Source organism: Kogia breviceps, chromosome 10 (genome assembly GCF_026419965.1).
Source record: "Kogia breviceps isolate mKogBre1 chromosome 10, mKogBre1 haplotype 1, whole genome shotgun sequence".
NCBI lineage: Eukaryota > Metazoa > Chordata > Mammalia > Artiodactyla > Physeteridae > Kogia > Kogia breviceps.
Window position 1 is genome coordinate 94602517 of NC_081319.1, and position 21734 is coordinate 94624250.

Sequence of the window (21734 nt, forward strand, 5' to 3'; positions counted from 1 at the left end):
TTCGCTCTTGCCTCAGGCTGCAAATGTGGCTCGCCACTGCCCACGTTGGTCAGATTCCAGATCCTGGGTTGAAAGTCTGCTTCTGCCTACACCTGTGCCTCTGAATCCTGGCTGCACATTCAAATCACCTGAGGAGGAACCATTGCAACATCCCCATGCCCGGGACCCCTCCCCAGAGTCCCTTCAGTCTGCCTGTGTGGTTCCGAATGGGGCTTGGCATTGGCTTTGTTGCCAAACTCTCCAGTTCATTCTAATGTGTGGCCAGGGTTGACACTGATTTTGCCACTCTGCACGGCCTCCCTTGAAGGATGACAGAAATCCAGCACACAAAATGAAACTCTCTCTGAGCTGTCTGTAAGGTGAGGTCAGCTGGAAAACGTATCCTCTTTCAGACAAGAATCACAGAATTTTAGATCTAGATGGTGCCTTAGGAATCATAGACTGTTGCGCTAAAATGACCTCTAATTCGATTGCCAGTTTTACTAATGAGAAAACAGAGGCTCAAATATCATAGGATCTCATTTATATGTGGAGTCTAAAAGAAACCCCAAAACTTGAGTTCACAGATACAGAGGACAGATTAGCGATTGCCAGAGATGGGGGTTAGGGGTGGGCAAAATGGATGAAGGTGGTCAAAACAGACAAACGTTCAGTTACAAAAGAAATAAGGCGTGACGATGTAACATACGGCAGGGTGATGATAGTTACTGATGCTGCACTGTATCTTTGAAAGCTTCTGAGGAAGTAAATCTTAAAAGTTCTCATCACGAGAAACAAAAATTGTAACTATGTGTGGTGAGGAGTGTTAATGAGACTTACTGTGGTGATCATTTTGTACTACAAACAAATATCAAATCATTATGTTGTACACCTGAAATTAATATGTATAATGTTATATGTCAATTATACATCAATGTTTAAAAAAAGAAACAGTGACTCAGAAAGGTGACCGGACTTGCAAGTGAGGGGCAGAGAGACAGGAGCAAAAGGGCTTCAGGAACTTATAGCCCAAGCTCTTTTCAAGGCCACCATCAAAGACAAAAACACTTCCCTCTGGCACCAAAAAGAAATTAAGGCAGCCCCCAAAGTCAGTAGCTTTCCCCCCAAGTCATAAGATTCATAGTACAACTTGTCTATTTAATTCAGCATCTTAAAACATTTTTCAGAATAAACGTGATTAATCTGAACCCCAGTTCATAAAGGGACAGCATGCATAGTTTGATCCACACAATGTTTTCTACCCAATATTCTGTAATAACCTATATGGGAAAAGAATCTGAAAAAGAATGGATATATGTATACCTATAACTGAATCACTTTGCTGTACACCTGAAACTAACGCAACATTGTAAATCAACTGTACTCCAATATAAAAGAAAAATTAAATTAAAAAATAAAAAGTTGACCCATCACTTAAACATGGAGAGACGTCACCTAAAATTTTAGATGTGTTTCCTGTGCCGGCTTGGAATACTTGGCCCTCAGACCTGCATTCCTGACCCTAACAGCTGGCGGGGGCCGAATCACCGCTGCCCCTTGAAGAAACCTCCACCACTTCCTGCTGCATTCAGGACTCTAGGCTGGCTAAATGTCTCTGCAAAATGTAAAACGACAGCGGACACCACTGAAGTGCCAGAATCCTCCACCCCGTCTGTTTCAGGCCTTCGCATTAACTCTTTGGCCCGGTACTATTTGAGTTTGCAGCCCATGATCGTGTTGTCACACACCCATCATCATTCCCCATACGTTGGGACAGAAAGAGCGATTCCTGGGCTCCCTTCTGACCGCAAGAGCTGGGCAGGCTGGGTGGCGAGGAGGTTTTCCGTAGCGGAGACCTGAGCAAGGTCCTCTGGAGAGCCCAGCGGGGCCAGATCCTCCATTCTTGGGCTTCCCTGTCAATCATCCCAATACCGCAGACTATCAGGTATTTTCACTAGAAATCTCTGCTCTGCGTGGTCAGGGTTTTTCTTCCTGCTGGCTTGTTTTCTCCCATCCCCGGGATGCCCTCCCTCTTTTCATCGGAAGTCCATTCGCCCTTCCAGCTTCCGTTTCCAGGATTACTCATTCATGGTGTTCTCTCACTTCTCAGAACTCCTCCTATGGCCTCATGTCAATACAGGAACCATATGCTCTTTTGATTTCCCCAAGCCAGAGGATAAGCTCCTTAAGTTTGCCTGCTTGTAATTCCTTTGAATCCTCCCTAACACCCTGGACGGCGCTGGACAAACAGGATCTTCCCAACAGACCCTGCGCTTTCAAACTCAGGATCCGCTCGGCCTCCCTCCGCCCAGTGGAGCAGGCGATGCAGCTCCCGCTTTCAGGCACTAGAGGTCGCTCGGCTACACACATCTCGCCCGGCCCAGGTTCCCTGCCGCACGCATGACCAGCGCCTGTGGAAGTAGGGCAGGCTCATTTATTTCCTCTCCCACACAGCCTCGGGCCATCAGAGCCTCTGATGTCAGGGTCCCTGCCGTGCGAGCTGCAGAATGAAAACACTGCAAATAAGAAAGGTCACTGCATCCGCTCTGCACGTTTACTTCTCACCTGAAATCTCTGCTTCACTAGCAACGTCCCGGCTCAGGCTCTGAATATTTTTCCTGACTCGGTGTTCCAGCAGGAGGGAGAAGAAATCTGTGACTACTGCGCATATGTGCGTATATGTACTTACAGATTATTGCGTCAGGTCCGTGGTACCGCGTTGTGTCAAGGTAGGTTTCCATCCGCCTTCCTCTCCCCCAATTCCCAGGAGGGTTCTGACCAGGGCACTGACGTTCCGACTCTGTTTTGCTTTGGCTGCTGTTGTTCTCTACGAATAACAAGAATGACCTTTTAAAACAGGCCCTATCAAATTGCTCAGCCTTGAAGTGAAGACAGTCAGGTTTTAGAGGAGAGATTTGATGAGCCCAAAGCAACGATATAAAGGAAGCACAGTAGGTCTGAACATGGGACAGATGCCCCAGGGGAGGGGAGGGGCAAAAGTGTGGGTACCTAACGTAACACTGATCACGCATGCCCAAGTGCCCAGCACGGTGTCACCTTGGCATTGCAGACCGTGATTCTGACACTGTTTGAGTCAGAGTGATTGTAAAGCTTGGCAAGTACTATGTTCATCACAGAGATTCAAATGGATGTCCAGACACTGGGAAGAAAGCTTGGAATAGGGAAGACCTGGATCCCAAAGCCCTAAGAACAAACTTTTGGGGCTGGGATAGCATATTTCCAGACCATCGCATTGGTAGCTTCTAAATAGCATTCATACCTGCTGGCAAACTTTAAAGGAAAGACAGATTTATGTGTCTATTTCATCCATCAAAAGGATGTGCTTAGTAGCAGGATAGCATTTCTGAAGCTAGAGTCCCGAAGTGGGAATCACAGTTCTGACACTTACTAGTCATGACTTAAACTCTCTCCCTCAGTCAACTCGTCTGTAAAATGGGACTAATAATAATACCTACCTCACTGGGTTACTAAGAGGACTAAATGAGTTAATATATGTAAAGTGCTTATAAGAGTGTCTGGCACATAGTAAGCATATATGTAAATATAAGCTTAAAAAATTGTCTGTTTTGCATGGAGCACACAACAAAGCCCTCTTTTCCATGCTTGGCTGTGTCTGGAATGAAGAATGCCAAAAAAATTTTTCCAATTTCATACCTAAGTGGTAACGATGTCATTTTCAGTTCAACAATCTCTCCTTTCCTTTCCAGTCAAGTTTATAATTATCTTAAAGGTACTTATTTTCGTTTCATTCCCCCTCCCTTTAAGGTTCTAAACAACATAGATAAGAACAAAACCAAGAACCAATCTTTTCGGTTCTTCGAAAAGATCAACAAAATTGGCAAACTTTTAGGTAGATTGACTAAGAGAAAAAAGAGAGAGTACTCAAATAACTAAAATCAGAAACGAAAGAGAGGTCATGACTACCAATTTTGCAGAAATAAAAAGGATTGTAAGAGAGTACTGTGACCAATTGTAGTCCAGGAAATTGAATAACCTGGATGAAATGGACAAATTCCTAGAAACACAACCTATCAAGCCTCAATCATGAAGAAATAGAAAATCTGAACAGACCTATAACTAGTAAGGAGATTTAATCAGTAATAAAAAGCCTCCCGGTAAAGAAAAGCCCAGACCAGATGGCTTCTCTGGCAAATTCTGCCAAACATTTAAAGAAGAATGACATCAAGCCTCCTCAGACTCTTCTATAAATTGAAGAAGAGGGAACACTCCCAAGCTCATTTTAGGAGGACAAGCATCACCCTAATACTAGAGCCAGACAAAGACACTACAAGAAAAGAAAACCACAGACCCTGATGAATATTGATGAAAAAATTCTTAACAAGATACTATGAAACAGAATTCAACAGCAGACTTAGTACTGTTAAGAAGTCAATACCAACCCAAAATGATCTACAGTTTCAATGCAATTCCTATCGAAATCCCAATGACTTTTCTGTTGTTGTTGCAGAAACAGAAAAATCCATTCTAAAATACAAATGGAATCTCAAGGGACCCTGAATAGCCAAAACAATCTTGAAAAAGGACCGTGTTGGAGATCTCACACTTCCTGATTCCAAAATTACTACAAAGTCACAATAATCAAAACAGTGTTGTACTGGCATAAAGACAGACATATAGACCAATGAAATAGAATAGAAAGCCCAGAATAAACTCTCATATACATGGACAAATTTTTTTTTTAATGTCAAGACCATTCATTGGGCAAAGGACAGTCTATTCCAAAAAATGGTGCTAGGAAAACTGGATATCTACATGCTAAAGAATGAAGTTGGATCCTTATCTTACATTATATGCCAAAATTAATTCAAAATAGATCAAAGATCTAAACACAGAGCAAAAACTATAAAGCTCTTAGAAGATAATATAGGGGAAAAACTTTATGACATTGGATTTAGCAATGATTTCTCAGATATGACACCAAAAGCTCAGGCAACAAAAGAAAAAAAAAAAAGAGATAAATTGGACGACACCAAAAAAAGTTTTTTTAACTCCAGTAAGTATGCTTTCTCCTTTCTTTGAAATCATAAAACACTTTGCTTCTACAATTGATACAGCATATATCACATACTGCCTTGCATTGCAATTACAGTTCTCATATGGTGGGTACAAATTTCATAACCATAAAAACTCCAGTGTACAGACATGAAACTTTCTTTAATTTTATTTTTTTTGAATTTTTTAACATCTTTATTGGAGTATAATTGCTTTACAATGGTGTGTTAGTTTCTGCTTTATAACAAAGTGAATCAGCTATACATATACATATATCCCCATATCTCCTTCCTCTTGCATCTCCCTCCCTCCCACCCTCCCTATCCCACCCCTCTAGGTGGCCACAAAGCACCGAGCTGATCTCCCTGACTACTCCAAAATTTAAAACTCTGTGCATCAAAGGATATAATCCACTGAATGAAAAGGAAATCCACAGGATGAAAGAAAATATTTGCAAACCATATATTGAGTAAGGGTTTAGTATCTGTAATACAAAAATAACTCCTACAACTCGACAACGACAAGAAACCTGATTTTAAAATGGGCAGAAGACTTGAACAGACATTACTCCAAAGAAATTATACAAATGGCCAAAAAGCATGTGAGTAGGTGTTCAACATCACTAATCATCAGGGAAATGTAAATCAAAACTATAATGAGGGCTTCCCTGGTGGCGCAGTGGTTGAGAGTCCGCCTGCCGATGCAGGGGACGCGGGTTCGTGCCCCGGTCCGGGAAGATCCCACATGCCGCAGAGCGGCTGGGCCCGTGAGCCATGGCCGCTGAGCCTGCGCATCTGGAGCCTGTGCTCTGCAACGGGAGAGGCCACAACAGTGAGAGACCTGCGTACCGCAAAAAAAAAAAAACAAACAAAAAAAACTATAATGAGATACCACCTCACATCCATTAGGGTGGTGGTTTCAAAGAGATAATTACACACGCATGTTCATAACAGCATTATTCATAATAGCCAAAAGGTGGAAGCCACCCACGTATCCATGGAAAGATGAATGGATAAACAAAATGTGGTCTATACATACATTGGAATATTATTCAGCCTTTAAAAAGAAGGCAATTCTGACACATGCTACAACATGGATGAACCTTGAGAGCATTGTGCTAAGCGAACGAAACCAGTCGCAAAGAGACAAATACTGTATGATTCTAGTTATATAAGGTACCTAGAGTAGTCAAATTCATAGAGAAAGAAAGTAGAATGGTGGTTGCCAGGGGCTGGAGGGAAGGAAGAACAGGAAGTTATTGTTTCATGGGTACAGAGTTTCCATTCTGCAAAATGAAAAGAGTTCTGCAGGAGGATGGTGGTGTTGACTGCACAACACTGGGAATATACTTAATGCCATTAAACGGAACACTTGAAAATGCTTAAGATGGTAAATTTTATGTTACATGTATTTTGCCACAATGAAATAACCTGGATCAGAACATACTCAACTCTTCATTCAACAACTATTTCCTGAGGGTCTGCAATGTGCCGAGCCCTGTTTCAGGTGCTGAGATGCAGCAGTGAGACAAATACAGGGTGCTGCCCTAATGAGAGTTCTAGCCCTCTAGTGGGCGGTGGGGACGCAGGCCATAAACAAGAGAACAGATGGATAGGCAAGGCAGTTTTGATACTGATGACGGCTGGGAAATTACCAGGGTGATAGGATAGGAATGCCTTCGAGGGCGGGGTTTACTTACCATGGGTTGAACAAGCAAAACATATCTGAAAGATGACATGTGAGCCAAGATCTGAAAGAGAAAAAGAACTAGACATGCAAAGAGCCAGAGTAGGGATAAGATAAGCAAGTGCAAAGCCCCTGAGATAGTAAGGAGCTTGGGAAATCAGGAAACACAAAAAAGCCCTGGGATTGCAGCATGAAGAGGAAGGGGAGAATGGGACAGGATGAATTGGGAGAGCTGAGCACTGGCTACGTCACGTAAAGCTTTGTTCAGTGGATTAAAGGGTGTTGACATTAGTCTGATGAGAAGCTACAGACCAGATCTAAACGGAGATCAAACCAGATCTAAGACAATTCTTGTTTTAAAATGTGGGAGAAAGAGAGAAAGCATTGAAACCAGTGAGGTGATGGTGGCTTGAACCAGCAGAGATGGAGTAAAGAGGATGGATTTTAGATAGATTTTTGAGTTAAAACACAGGATTGCTGATAGCCTGACAGTGGAGGTTGAGGGAAAGGGAGAAATTAGTCATTATTTCTAGTCGTTTTTGACACGAGTGGGTAATGTTGGCATTGACAAATGAAGAAGCAAGAGACAGTGAAAGAAGCAGACTGGGCTAGAAGAAGAGTTTGGTTTGGCACATGTTACATTTAATATGACTCTCAGATATCCAAATGGAGATGTCACATCAACATTTATATATACAAGTTTGGGGTCCAGGAGAAGGGCCAGGCCTGGGGACGTAAACCTGGGAGTCATCAGCGAATAGATATTTAGAGCCAAACGCCTGATCGATATTATTCTAGGGAGAGTGTGTGTTCTGGATATTCTATATGGCCCTTTGCCTGGAATGGAGCATATAAATGAGCCCGTTAGCAAGAAAGTCTCACAACAGTGTCCCACTAGAAGCAGTTTTTCTCTCCTGGATCAGACAAGCACATCCAGGTGCTATAACACACTGAGGAAGAGGGAGAACTGAGATGGGGGTGGTGTCTTTTTTTTTTCCCATCCTTTCTTCCAAAATTTTATTCATTGAGCAGCTTTTCAGTGAATGCCATACACAAATGAATTGCATTGCTTTCCTGTTCCCACTCTGAGCAAAGCACTGGTTGACAATTATGGGTGGCAGATAAGAGAAAGAAGTGTGATTCCTTCCTGTAAAAAGCCTAACTACTCAGAAAGAAAGGAAGTTCGTGAAAGAATAAAATAATCATAGGTAAGACATTATATGGGTTCAGTGCAGGGAAGAGAAACTACTTATTTTATCCAGAAAAAGAAAGACGGATGACATGAGCTAGGTGCGTAAAAAAATGTACAAGGTTTCAGGTCACTCTCAATGGCCCTTGGGACTGATTGTAACATTATGGAACTGACCACCGGGGAGCTAGGCACCAGAGGCTCTGTTGAGTTCAAGACCTCACTTTGACAACTGCTATTCAGGAATCAGGAAGTTGGAATCTGCAAGTAGCCAGCACTGGGCAATTCGGGAAATTGTCTCTTGACACTCAGAAAACTGAGTGGGATCTGGAACCCTGAGACCAGCCATCCCTCATCTCACCCCACAGCCACCACACATACACACAGCACTTTCTCAACCCGCAGGAGAGCGGGCATGGAATATCGCTGCAGAGATATTTTGCATCCTCACAACCCTTTCTGCCATTTGAAAACGGCCGAAGGTAGAGGAAGATGGTCCCCACCTCACTGTGTCCTTTCAAATCTAGCACAAGTTCAGCTGCTCATCAGAACCTATTTCCTGTGCAGAATCCTAGATGCCACGGAGTCTGAGAAATGTGGTTTTCAGCTTTCTTGCCTCTGAGTTTCAGGGAGGTACCCTAGGAGTAGTTCTTGAGTGGGGGTGACTTTGCTCCCCCTCCCCTGCCCCAGAGACACTTGGCAACGTCAGAGACCTTGTTGGTTGTCACAGCTGAAGGATGAGTGCTACAAGCATCTAGTGGGTAGAAGCTAGGGATGTCATTAAACGTTCTGCAATACACAAGACATCCCCTCATGACAAAGAATTATCTGGCCCCAAATATCAATAGTGCTGAGGTTATAGAAACTTTGCTATGGAAAGCATTGTGTCCAACAACGGTGAAGGACCCAGATTAGTTATACAAATAATTAGTCTCAAAGTGATTTTTATTTATTTGTTTATTTTTAATGAATGTCAATTACGCAGGAGCTGGAGTGGTTCCAGAATTTTTCATGAATGACGTGGGGACCGAATTGCATTCCAAAGATGGTGAAGGATTGTATGTGTTGAGACAGGAAAGTAGGCGGTAAGAGTAAGGAGGGGGAAATAACCTAAGGCTTGAAGTTAGGAATGAAAAGCCATGTTTGTAAGCTAAAAGGAGGATCAGCCTGACTGCAGTGGGAAGCTGAAGTTATGAATTTTGGAAATAGGTGATTGAACAGGTGGTGTCATATTGTGAAGAGCTTTGACCGTCTGGCCCAGAAGTTTGGACTGTAGCATGGTGGAGTGGAAAGGCTTAGGAACCAGGCAAAAGTATATGGCAGCCTAATTCCTCCACCTCCTATAATGAGATCCTGACTTTTCCCCAGCTAGAGGTACTATGACAACCGTCTGTGGTTTATGTAAGATCAGTATTCCTCTTTTGACAATAAGGACCTGTAGGAGACTTGTATGTTACCCAATTCAAGAAGAAACCAGACAATTCTACAACCTACAAGCCAATCTCTCAATGCAACCACAGTGCTGGGGTATCTCGCCTGTTAGTAGAAAGCCAGGCAAAATAGTAAATGTAATCACATTGTTTTTTCCTTTTTAGAAATATTTCCGTTTATTTAGATTGTTAAGTAGAATATGAAACCAAACTTGTAGCTAGTACCAGAGAATGGACTTAACTGTTTGGTGTTTAATGAGAACAGTTTCTACACAGGATCCCAAGAGACCTACAGGAAAAGGGGGCAAAGCTGTAATATTAAGCAAATAGAACTCATGTTTCAAACAGGTTATACAAAAATTGATTTATACCCCATTTCCCCTTTTCTTTTGATATTTAGAAAGTGCAAATTTAACAAAAGGTAGCCATATCCTTTCTATGTGCAATGCAGATTATAATTATGCAAATAACAAAACTGTCAGTCTATTACCCCAAAATCCCAGTATTTAGGGTTAGGGCCAGGGTTAGGGTATTTTTATTACTTAATTAAACACACTAAGATCATCTGTATTTGTTTTTTGTTTTTGTTTTGGTTTTGGTTATAGCCATCTTAGTGAGAGTAAAGTGGTATGTTTTGTAACTTTGTTTGGCATTTCCCTAGTAACTGATGACTTTGAACATCTTTTCATGTGCTTGTTGGCCTTTTGTATCTTTTTTTTTTTTTTTTTGGAGAAATGTCTATTCAAGTCCTTTGCTCATTTTTTGAGTTGTTTGTCTATTACTTTGTAAGAGTTCTTTCTGTATTCTGAATACTAGACCCTTAATAGATACATGATTTGCAAATATTTTCTCCTTTCTGTGGGCTGTCTTTTCACTCTCTCAGTGGTATCCTTTTATGCACAAAAGTTTTTCATTTTAACAAAGTCCAATATATCTATTTTTTTTCTCTTGCTGCTTGTGCTTTTGGTGTCAATCTAAGAAAACGTTGCCAAATCCAAGGTCATGAAAATTTATCCCTCTGTTTTTTTTTAAGAGCTTCATCGTTTTAGCTCCCATATTTAGGTCTTTGACTCATTTTGAGTCACACTGTCTTTTGAAGCACCTTGCCTTCTATAGAACTCTAATTTCATGTTGCCCTATCAACCTCCATATCCCAACCTCCTCTAACAAATGTTGCCTGCTCATTACATTCCCACAATGGTCTATTTAGACTTTCTTTCTCTGGATAGTACCCCATTCTTCAGACATATCTTTGTAAAAGTGCCCCCACCAAAACCTTCTTTCATCACATCCCCTTCAAATATCTAGCTCTTGGCTGTTGGCAGTGGAAAAGCACTGAATTAACTGATGGGTTCTTAGAATTCAGAAGAGCCGATCACTGGAAGGTTTTGCCCTTTCCAAGACAGATTACATTTTACTAGTGGACATTTTTAAATAAACTTTATTTTATAGAGCAGTTTTATGTTCACAGCAAAATTGAGAGGAAGGTACAGAGATTTCTCATATACTCCCTGTTTCCACACATGTATAGCCTCCCCCATTATCAACATTCCCCACCAGAGTGATCCAGTTGTTACAATCAATGAACCTACATTAACACATAAAAATCACCCAAAGTCCACAGTTTACATTAGAGTTCATGCTTGGTGTTGTAGAGTCTATGAGTTTGGACAAATATATAATGACACGTATCCACCATTATAGTGTCATGCAGAGTAGTTTTGCTGCCCTAAAAATTCTCCATGCTCCACTTATTCATCCCACCTTCCCCCCGGCCCCTGGAAACCACTGATCTTTTTACTACTGCCATAGCTTTGCCTTTTCCAGAAGGTCATATACATGGAATCATACAGTATGTAGCCTACTAGTGGACTTTCAGAATCCATTATTGCCTTAGTTCAAACACCAAATCCACAAACTCTTTGAGGAGAGGGATTGTAATTTGTCTTCTCATGTGTCCAGGAGGCATTTAATATTTATGGAATGTGTGAATGAATTTCTAGTAATAACATTGCAATATCTTAGCAATCAGAAAATAGGCAATACCTTTGGAAAGAAGAGCCCTCTCTGAAGCATTGGTTTATAATGATCATCTGATGGAAAGTTAGCCGTGAGAAGGGTCTGGAATCAGTTTTGATGACCTGGGTGACCTTTTTCCAACAAAGTCTCGGACCATCCACCAGTCTAAGACACAATGACACTTTTAGAGATAAGGGTACAACTAGCAACTGCCATGAAAATGAGATAGTAATTGTGGCTTATAAAATTTCTACATGATTTCCTGTGATATCGCTCATTCATCCTTAGGTTATCAGGGCAGGTTAGGAACAAGGGAATAATGAACCATTTTTACCTTCATAGGAAAATGAATGATTCTTTCCAAGCACTTCAGAATTTCCTATCCCATGATGATAAGATACATATCCCATTCTTTCCCCTCAAGAATTCCCCCGTTTTCTGTAACACTCCTTCACAAAATTGTTTTGCCAATGGTATACTCAGTATTAGGGTCAATTTATGTTTTATCTTAGAGTTGTTTATTATCAGAATCTTGAAAGACCTAAACATGTCTTTGGTTAGTCAAAGACATTTTGCTTTGGTGATGTAAACTCAACAAATCAGAAAGTCTTTAATGTTGAAATTATGGAAGATCAGATATTTAATGTTCAACAGTCAAACAGCAGAACGATTAATTTCCCAGGAATTTTTACACAAGATAACTAACCTCAAAGAGGCATCATTCATGACTAAAAAAAATACCTATTATTTCAAATGTCGGTCAGCTCGGCCAACAAGCCAATTATTGGATTGTGTGTGTGTGTGTGTGTGTAAAATTGGCAACCATTTCCGCCTGCAGAATTGAACATTGCAGAAAAGCAATTATAATATTTAAAAAAAATTAAAAATTTTTTTGCTTATAGTTGAGCAAGTTGCTCTGACTTCTCCTTAGTTGGCCTCTGTGTGTCTGTTTCGTTTATTTATTTTGGAGACTGTAAGTGGTAGGAGGACAGGGCCCATGTCATCCTAGTTCATCCTATAAAGGGAAGGAGGATTGTTGGTGACTTTGGAGGGAGGGTGGGACAGAGGGAAACTGCTTAGCAAATTATTAAGGAAGAAATAAAGCCTTCCTGCTTCCTGTGGGCCATAAAAGACTAATAAAACATTGAAAAAGTAAAAAGGATTATTCTCATTTTACATTTCCTAAGTCCCACCATAAAATCTGTACAGACAGATATTCTCTGGAGGCTTTGCCTGACAGGAGAATGAAGCTTTGAGGAAGCAGGCCGAGGAGACGGAAGTCGCAGAGAATTGTTTAACTGGGTGGTTGGGAGAGGTTGGCCTTCAGCTCTGCGCTCTGCTCTGCCCTTCCTTTTGTGCACACACACACTCTTTCTTTGTATTCTCCTTCTCTTCCTCTTTCTCACAGCCTCTTTTTCTTATGCATTGTCTCGTTTCCTTGGAAAATAGGTACTTGAAGCATGTGCATATTTTTGCATTTGTGAATTAAAGTTGTATTTTTTTCCTCAAAAGAAGTAAAACAGATCAAATATCTTCTATATCTTTCACCCTGGTCTCTCTCCCCATGTAGGTTGGTTATTGGCTGCTTCTTCTACTTGTAGCTTCTTTATGCGCTAGGTTAGTGATGGATGTCATGGATCTTTTTTTTTCTTAAGATTTTTTTGATATGGACCATTTTTAAACTCTTTATTGAATTTGTTACAATATTGCTTCTGTTTTATGTTTTGGTTTTTTGACCCCGAGGCACATGGGATCTTAGCTCCCCGACCAGGGATCGAACCCGCAACCCCTGCATTGGAAGGCAAAGTCTTAATCACTGGACCGCCAGGGAAGTCCCTAGTGACTTTTAACAGAAAAATAAAAAAATTCCTTAACCTTGTCCAAGAAATACTGGTGGGGAAAATGAAAATGTGTGAGAAAAATGTCACATTGGAATACCTCTCTTTGCTATTTAATTTGTTTATTCCCTGCCTTATGCCAGAAATTAAGGATCACTCACAAAAATAGGAATAATTTGGAAAGATAAAGTAAATTAAAAGCAGGTCAGAAATTGAGTAAAAGGAAAAATAAAGATGGAAAGTTAAAAAGGACCAGAAAGATCATGTTTTAAACTTGCTCAGATTGGCTCCTTTTTTCGTTTTGGCTGACCAGATGTATTCAGAAAGATTGTTTTAGCAAAGCCCCTTTTGCAGAGGTAGGGGAGCAGATGATCTGCTTTGGAAAAAATATTGTCTGGATTTCTCTCTGGTTTTTATTTAGTTGTTGTATCATTGAAGTGAATGAAGCAGTTATCTCTGCTGGGATGAGTCTCATCAAACACAAAATGAAGAATTAGGGGCACGAAGGAATGATGTGAGGCCAGAATCAGAAAATGATGAAGAGCTTACAATCTTCTGATGTCTAGATAGAGTTTGCATGACACATTATGTTCTAGGAGACTGTTCGGCACATGCGTTCATTTAGTGACATTTTTTTCATTTATCTAAATCAGGATTTCTCAACCTCAGCACTCTGGGCATTTTGGCTGGATAATTTTTTCTTGTAAGGGAATGTCTTGTGCATTGTAGGATGTTTAGCAGCATCCTTGGCCTCTACAGACTAGATGCCATAACTCCCCCCAGGAGTGACTAGTAAAAATGTCTCTGGACGTTTCCCAAAGTCCCCTACATGGCAAAATTGCCCCTTGTTTTGAGAACTGACCTAAGTGTATTCAGATATTTATACCAGTCATCCAGTGAATTGGAGAGATGTGTGTTCTTCCTTCAGGGAGCTTGAACTCTTTATTTGCCAAATGAAATGCGTGAATTTGGACATAAGTGAATGAGGGAAAGAAAGAATGAATTCAGTTGCTGTGAAGATCCAGTCAGAAGACCTACAAAAAGTGTTCAGGGCAGTCCTTGGCACATTATACATGTTCAATCAATGTTTACCATTAAAAATGTGTATATTATTATTACCACTGTTATTATCTGCATTTATTTAAAGCATTACGTTTTTCAACGTTATGTTTAACTGCTCTCTCTTAATCATCACAACTTAGTGGGTCGTTGATGGTGTTGCTCTTACTGTATAGATGAGGAAACAGAGGCTCAGAGCAGAGATGTGTCCCACTGATAGCTGGTAAATAGCAGGCTCAAGACTCAGTCTAGTTAAATCCAACTTTTTTCACCTCCTCCATGTTGTCTGCTAAAAAGAGAAGAACTGGCAGGACAAATGCCACAGAGTGGGACATCCACCCTGGGTATGACTGGGATCAGCTATGGACATCTGTCTTTTCCTTCCAGACACAACTACTCCTAGACCACCATGTTATACTGTTAGCAAATGAAAATCGAAACCCAACTTGACACCTTTGTATTTTTTCTAAAACAATCTAGTACTCATCTAAGCCTGTGCATCCAATCCCAACCTCTGTTCAAATAAGCTGCATTAGCAGACACGTTACATCTTAAAAGCCTTCTGCCCTTTGTGTACACATAGTAGGGACAATTCAGAAGCAAAGTTCTCCTATCCTGCGTCAGAAGCACACAACCTTTTCCAAGAAAACCTTTGGCCTCCTACAATTACATCATGGATCATTTCTAAGACTCCCCCATTCAAGATATTGCCGTCTGTGGTTATGCTAGTTTCTGCATGAAAGAGAGATTTACTGGGCCTTACTTCTCGTATGCCCGTGTAACAACTTTTTCCCATGCAATACGACTTCCACAAAAGGCAGTTGGTCATGTGAGACCCTTGACTGCCAAAGCTGAGTCCTCAACATTGCAAGTTACCAGGGATGGCTGACAAAGAAGCAAAAGATGCTATTAGAAGGTTGAGGAATAGAAATCACAAAGTAAAGGACTCGTCATTGTTCCATGAAGATGTGAGAGAAGTTAGATTTGTTCTGAATGTCAAATTTGGATTTGGGAAAACATTGACCTTTACCATCAGAGAATTAACCGAGTCATTTCCCCTGTATAGTTAGCGCCCTCCCCAACCCTCCAACTTTATTACCACCACTCCACCTCCCTCCACCTACACATACAGACCAAGAAAACATTTACAGGCAGTGAATATTTCAGCAGTGTGGTTTTAAAAGGTACATTAAATTTTTTCTAGATGTCATCCTTTTGACGTGAATAATGTTACATGATGGAATGAAGACCTCCGAAGAGCTATTCCTGTTAATAAATTGGCTGATAAAATGTCAGAGTGAGCCACCATTCTGATTCTCAAATAGTGAATCATATTATAATGATAAAACTTCTCATAGGAAAGCACCAGGACCTCCTCTGCCTTGAAGAAAAACATACTTTTTCTGTTTAAAAATTATAATAAAAGAAGGACTAGAATGGAAAATTAAAATTAAAGAGAAGCAAAGAAACTAAAATATCATTTGATACCCTTTATTTAGAGAACCTGGGTGATTTTCCTGGTTATTTAAAATTTGCTGGATAATAAAAGCAATCTATAGATTGAATGCAATCCCTGTCAAATTACCAATGGCATTTTTTTACAGAACTAGAACAAAAAACCTTAAAATTTGTGTGGAGACACAAAAGACCCTGAATAACCAAAGCAGTCTTGAGGGGAAAAAATGGAGCTGGAGGAATCAGACTCCCTGACTTCAGACTATACTACAAAGCTACAGTAATCAAGACAATATGGTACTGGCACAAAAACAGAAATATAGATCAATGGAACAGAATAGAAAGCCCAGAGATAAACCCATGCACTGGTGGTCAACTAATCTATGACAAAGGAGGCAAGGATATACAATGGAGAAAAGACAGTCTCTTCAATAAGTGGTGCTGGGAAAACTGGACAGCTACATGTAAAAGAATGAAATTAGAACACTCCCTAACACCATACACAAAAATAAACTCAAAATGGATTAGAGACCTAAATGTAAGACTGGACACTATAAATCTCTTAGAGGAAAACATAGGAAGAACACTCTTTGACATAAATCACAGCAAGATCTTTTTTGATCCACCTCCTAGAGTAATGGAAATAAAAACAAAAATAAACAAATGGGACCTAATGAAACTTCAAAGCTTTTGCAAAGCAAAGGAAACTACAAACAAGACAAAAAGACAACCCTCAGAATGGGAGAAAATATTTGCAAATGAATCAATGGACAAAGGATTAGTCTCCAAAATATATAAACAGCTCATGCAGCTCAATATTTAAAAAAGAAACAACCCAATCCAAAAATGGGCAGAAGACGTAAATAGACATTTCTCCCAAGAAGACATACAGATGGCCAAGAAGCACATGAAAAGCTGCTCAACATGACTAATTATTATAGAAATGCAAATCAAAACTACAATGAGGTATCACCTCACACCAGTTAGAATGAGCATCATCCGAAAATCTACAAACAACAAATGCTGAAGAATGTGTAGAGAAAAGGGAATCCTCTCTTGCACTGTTGGTGGGAATGTAAATTGGTACAGCCACTATGGAGAATAGTATGGAGGTTCCTTAAAAAACTAAAAATAGAATTACCATATGACCCAGCAATCCCACTGCTGGGCATATACTTCAAAAAGACACATGCACCCCAATGTTCATTGCAGCACTGTTTACAATAGCCAGGTCACGTAAGCAACCTAAATGCCCATCAACAGATGAATGGTTAAAGAAGATGTGGTACATATATGCAATGGAATATTACTAAGCCATAAAAAGGAAAGAAATTGGGTCATTTGTAGAGATGTGGATGGATCTAGAGGCTGTCATACAGAGTGAAATAAGTCAGAAAGAGAAAAACAAATATCGTATACTAACACATATATGTGGAACCTAGAAAAATGGTACAGATGAACTGGTATGCAGGGCAGAAATAGAGACACAGTTGTAGAGAACAAACATATGGACACCAAGGAGGGGAAGTGGCGGGGGTGGTGGTGGGATGAATTGAGAGATTGGGATTGACATATATACACTAATATGTATAAAATGGTTAACTAATAAGAACCTGCTGTATAAAAAAATAAAATAAAATTCAAAAAATAATTTGCTGGGCTTCCCTGGTGGCGCAGTGGTTGAGAATCCGCCTGCTGATGCAGGAGACACGGGTTCGTGCCCTGGTCCGGGAAGATCCCACATGCCGCGGAGCAACTAAGCCCGTGAGCCATGGCCGCTGAGCCTGTGCGTCCGGAGCCTGTGCTCCGCAACGGGAGAGGCCACAACAGTGAGAGGCCCGCGTACCGCAAAAAAAAAAAAAAAAAAAAAAAAAAAAAAATAATTTGCTGGATAATAGAACACTATACATTAATCACAAATATTGTGTCATACTATGTATTATATGTACACCTGGATTATATGTCCAGCAATCATTTACTTGATGCCTCTGAACATTATCCTAAGTCAGTACGCATCCCATTCAAGAACTTTCCAAAAAAAATTATTGTTCCTGAGCTTGAAGTGGCAGAAGGCAAAATGACAGGTCTGGAATTTACTTATCTTCTATCACCATGCAAAAGCTCGAGCATTTGCACATGTGAATGCAAGAAGTCACTGAAGGTTTCTAGAGAAAAAAATAGTGCTTTCCACACACAACACTGCTCACACTTGGGCTTCCCAGAAAAAGCTACAGCTCCTTAATTATCTATCACCTGTGAACATTTAGATGGTTGGATAAACTTCTTTTTCAAAAAAGTAAAACTATATCTGAACCATTTCAATCACAATAAATGGCCCCATCTCATGTTTAGGGGTCTGGGTGATGGGATTAACAGATATACATTACTATATATAAAGTAGATAACAAAGACCTACTGTATAGCACAGGGAACTATATTCAATATCTCATACTAACCTATAATGGACAAGAAGCTGAAAAAATATATATTTATATATATATCTGAATCACTTTGCTCTACACCTGAAACTAACACATTGTAAATCAACTCTATGTCATTAAAATTTTTTTTAATCTAATGAATATGCTAATGTTTCCCTTTAAAGTAAATATTAGTTTCTTTTCAATTAAAAAAAACTGCACTAGAAAGAAATATTGTGTAAGTTACTAAATCTGTCTGAGTTTCAATTTTCTTGCCTATAAAATGTGAGTGGTGCTAATAGTTAATATTTATTGAATACTGGCCACATTCCAGGCCCTCTGCTCTGTGCTTTACATTCATTATTTCACTTAATCCTTTCAACAACCCTTCAGTGTAGATTTTAGTATTATCCCCATTTCTGAGATACAAAACTGAGGCTTAGAGGTCAAGCAAATTGTTGAAAATCACACAACTAATGAATTTCCTAGTAGGAATTCAAGACCAGGTACGACACAATCCACAGTACAAACTCAGCTATAGTCAATACAGTTAAATAATCCTTAACATAACCAGCAGTGTCTGGCAAAAATGGTAATAAACCATAGCTGTGTATTTAAAAATAAAATCTGCCCTTAAGTATCTTTGCTTATGAAAGAGGTTTTCAACTTTGTTATATGTTCAGATCACAAGGGCTATCTCAAAACCAAACCAAACCAAACCTTTGCTCATATTTCCTCCCATACAAAGTCAGAATCTTTGGGACAGAGACCTAGGTATGTGTTTTATTTTGTATCTTTAAAACTTCTGGAGTTCTGATTCCCAGAAAGATGGAGAAGCACAGGCCACCCCATCTCTCCCACTGAATGCAATTATAAATCTTGAACAGATTGCATGGAGCAGCTATTCCAGGGCTCTGAAAAGTAAAAAGTAATAAGAAAAAAAGCAGGTGGATTGGGGAAGAACATCAGAATTCTAGTCTCACTAAACCATCAAAAGATAAACCATGAGTTTTTCTTTTCTTTTCTTTTTGGCTTGAACTCAAGGCATCCTGAGACCCAGAAGTGATCACTGGCACAGACAGAAAGATCTCCAGGAGAAGCCCTTTAGTTCCAGCACAAGAAGAAGAAAAGTGGTCTCCCAACATACAAACAGCGTAGGAGAAATCCTGTTTTTATAATTTTTTCTTTTCCTATTCTCTTGCTCCCCAGGTCCCAGTGGCCAATAGGCACTTTGAACTCTGAGGGAGGGGTCCTTCTTCTCAAACAAGAGGAACTGTGGTCCCAAGAAGGTGAGGGGAAACTGCTACTTATTTTTCTCTCTCTGTCCTCTCACTTCTCGGCCCTGGATATGGGCACGTTGTAAGAAGTATGTGGCAGATTAGACAAATAAAAGCTCAGAAGACCACAAAGGGAGCCTCAGGAAACTGGACTGTATGGTAGAGATGGCAGAGAAGAAGTTCCAGGAAGCAAACTCATAAAAGTGTTTATGGATCTCTAGTCCCATGTGCTGTTCATAAATAGATTGGATCCTAACGAGCATCTCATAGGCTTTGAGAGCTGGCCTATCGGGTGGATTCCTGCTCAGGTCCTAGAACGGCCTCTGGATGGTGCAAATGTAAGGCTGATCTCAATAGCAGTGCAAGGCTTTAAAAATGGAATAGACATCAAAACTCCTGAAGGCTCTCTGGAGCCAACCAGCTTATTTGGAAAAATAAATACTTCAAAATTCTCCATAGATTTAAATAAGACACAGAGTCTCATAACAATCAGAAATGTCCAGGATGAAACCTAAAATACTCAGCATGTGAAGAACGAGTAAAATCTCAACTTGCATGGAAAAAGGCAATTGACAAATGTCAACTCTGAGACAATACAGATATTGGAATCATTTGATAAAGACTTTAAAGCAGCTCGGACAAATATGCTCCAAGAAGTAAGAATAAATCCTCTTTTTTTTTTTTTTAAACATCTTTATTGGAGTATAATTGCTTTACAATGGTTTGTTAGTTTCTGCTGTATAACAAGGTGAATCAGCTATACATATACATACATCCCCATATCCCCTCCCTCTTGTGTCTCCCTCCCACCCTCCCTATCCCACCCCTCTAGGTGGTCACAAAGCACCTAGCTGATCTCCCTGTGCTATGCGGCTGCTTCCCACTAGCTATCTATTTTATATTCGGTAGTGTATATATATCCACGCCACTCTCTCACTTCTTCCCAGCTTACCCTTTCCCCTCCTGTGTCCTCAAGTCCATTCTCTATGTGTGCATTTTTATTCCTGTCCTGCCACTAGGTTCTTCAGAACGAATTTTTTTTTTTTTTTAGATTCCATATATATGTGTTAGCATACAGTATTTGTTTTTATCTTTCTGACTTAGTTCACTCTGTGACAGTTTCTAGGTCCATCCACCTCACTACAAAGAACTCAATTTCGTTTCTTTTTATGGCTGAGTAATATTCCATTGTAGTTATGTGCCACATCTTCTTTATCCATTCATCTCTCAATGGACACTTAGGTTGCTTCCATGTCCTGGTTATTGTAAATAGTGCTGCAATGGACATTGTGGTACATCTCTCCTTTTGAATTATGGTTTTCTTGGGGTATATGCCCAGTAGTGGGATTGCTGGGTCATATGGTAGTTCTATTTTTAGTTTTTCAAGGAACCTCCATACTGGCTGCATCAATTTACATTCCCACCAACAGTGCAAGAGGGTTCCCTTTTCTCTGCACCATCTCCGCATTTATTGTTTGTAGAATTTATTTATTTATTTATTTTGCAGTATTCGGGCCTCTCACTGTTGTGGTCTCTCCCATTGCGGAGCGCAGGCTCCGGATGTGCAGGCTCAGCAGGCATGGCTCACGGGCCTAGCCGCTCCACAGCATGTGGGATCTTCCTGGACCGGGCACGGACCCATGTCCCCTGCATCGGCAGGCGGGCTCTCAACTACTGCGCGACCAGGGAAGCCCTGTTTGTAGAATTTTTTTTTTTTTTTTTTTTTTTTTTTGCGGTACGTGGGCCTCCCACTGTTGTGGCCTCTCCCGTTGCGGAGCACAGGCTCCAGACGCTCAGGCTCAGCGGCCATGGCCCACGGGCCCAGCCGCTCCGCAGCATGTGGGATCCTCCTGGACCGGGGCACGAACCCGCATCTCTTGCATCGGCAGGCGGACTCCCAACCACTGCACCACCAGGGAAGCCCCTGTTTGTAGAATTTTTGATGATGACCATTCTGACTGGTGTGAGGTGATACCTCATTGTGGTTTTGATTTGCATTTCTCTAATGATTAGTGATGTTCAGCATCCTTTCATGGTTTATATCTTCTTTGGAGAAATGTCTATTTAGGTCTTCTGCCCATTTTTGGATTGGGTTGTTTGTTTTTTTTATATTGAGCTGCATGAGCTGCTTGTAAATTTTGGAGATTAATCCTTTGTCAGTTGCTTCATTTGCAAATATTTTCTCCCATTCTGAGGGTTGTCTTTTCATCTTGTTTTATGTTTTCCTTTGCTGTGCAAAAGCATTTAAGTTTAATTAGGTCCCATTTGTTTATTTTTGTTTTCATTTCCATTTCTCTAGGAGGTGGGTAAAAAAGGATCTTGCTGTGATTTATGTCATAGAGTGTTCT

At 40.4% G+C, this 21734-nt stretch overlaps 1 long non-coding RNA gene across 2 annotated transcripts in view; it reads left to right on the forward strand.

Moving 5' to 3' along the window:
• Positions 1-19154: 19154 nt before the first annotated feature.
• Positions 19155-21734, forward strand: part of LOC136792037 (uncharacterized) — a 161400-nt gene continuing 158820 nt past the window's right edge. The window contains exon 1 of one of the 2 annotated variants that reach the window (XR_010835161.1): positions 19155-20042. This is a non-coding gene — a long non-coding RNA (uncharacterized lncRNA). The remainder of the gene's footprint in view (positions 20043-21734) is intronic. The other variant, XR_010835160.1, reaches the window with a different exon arrangement.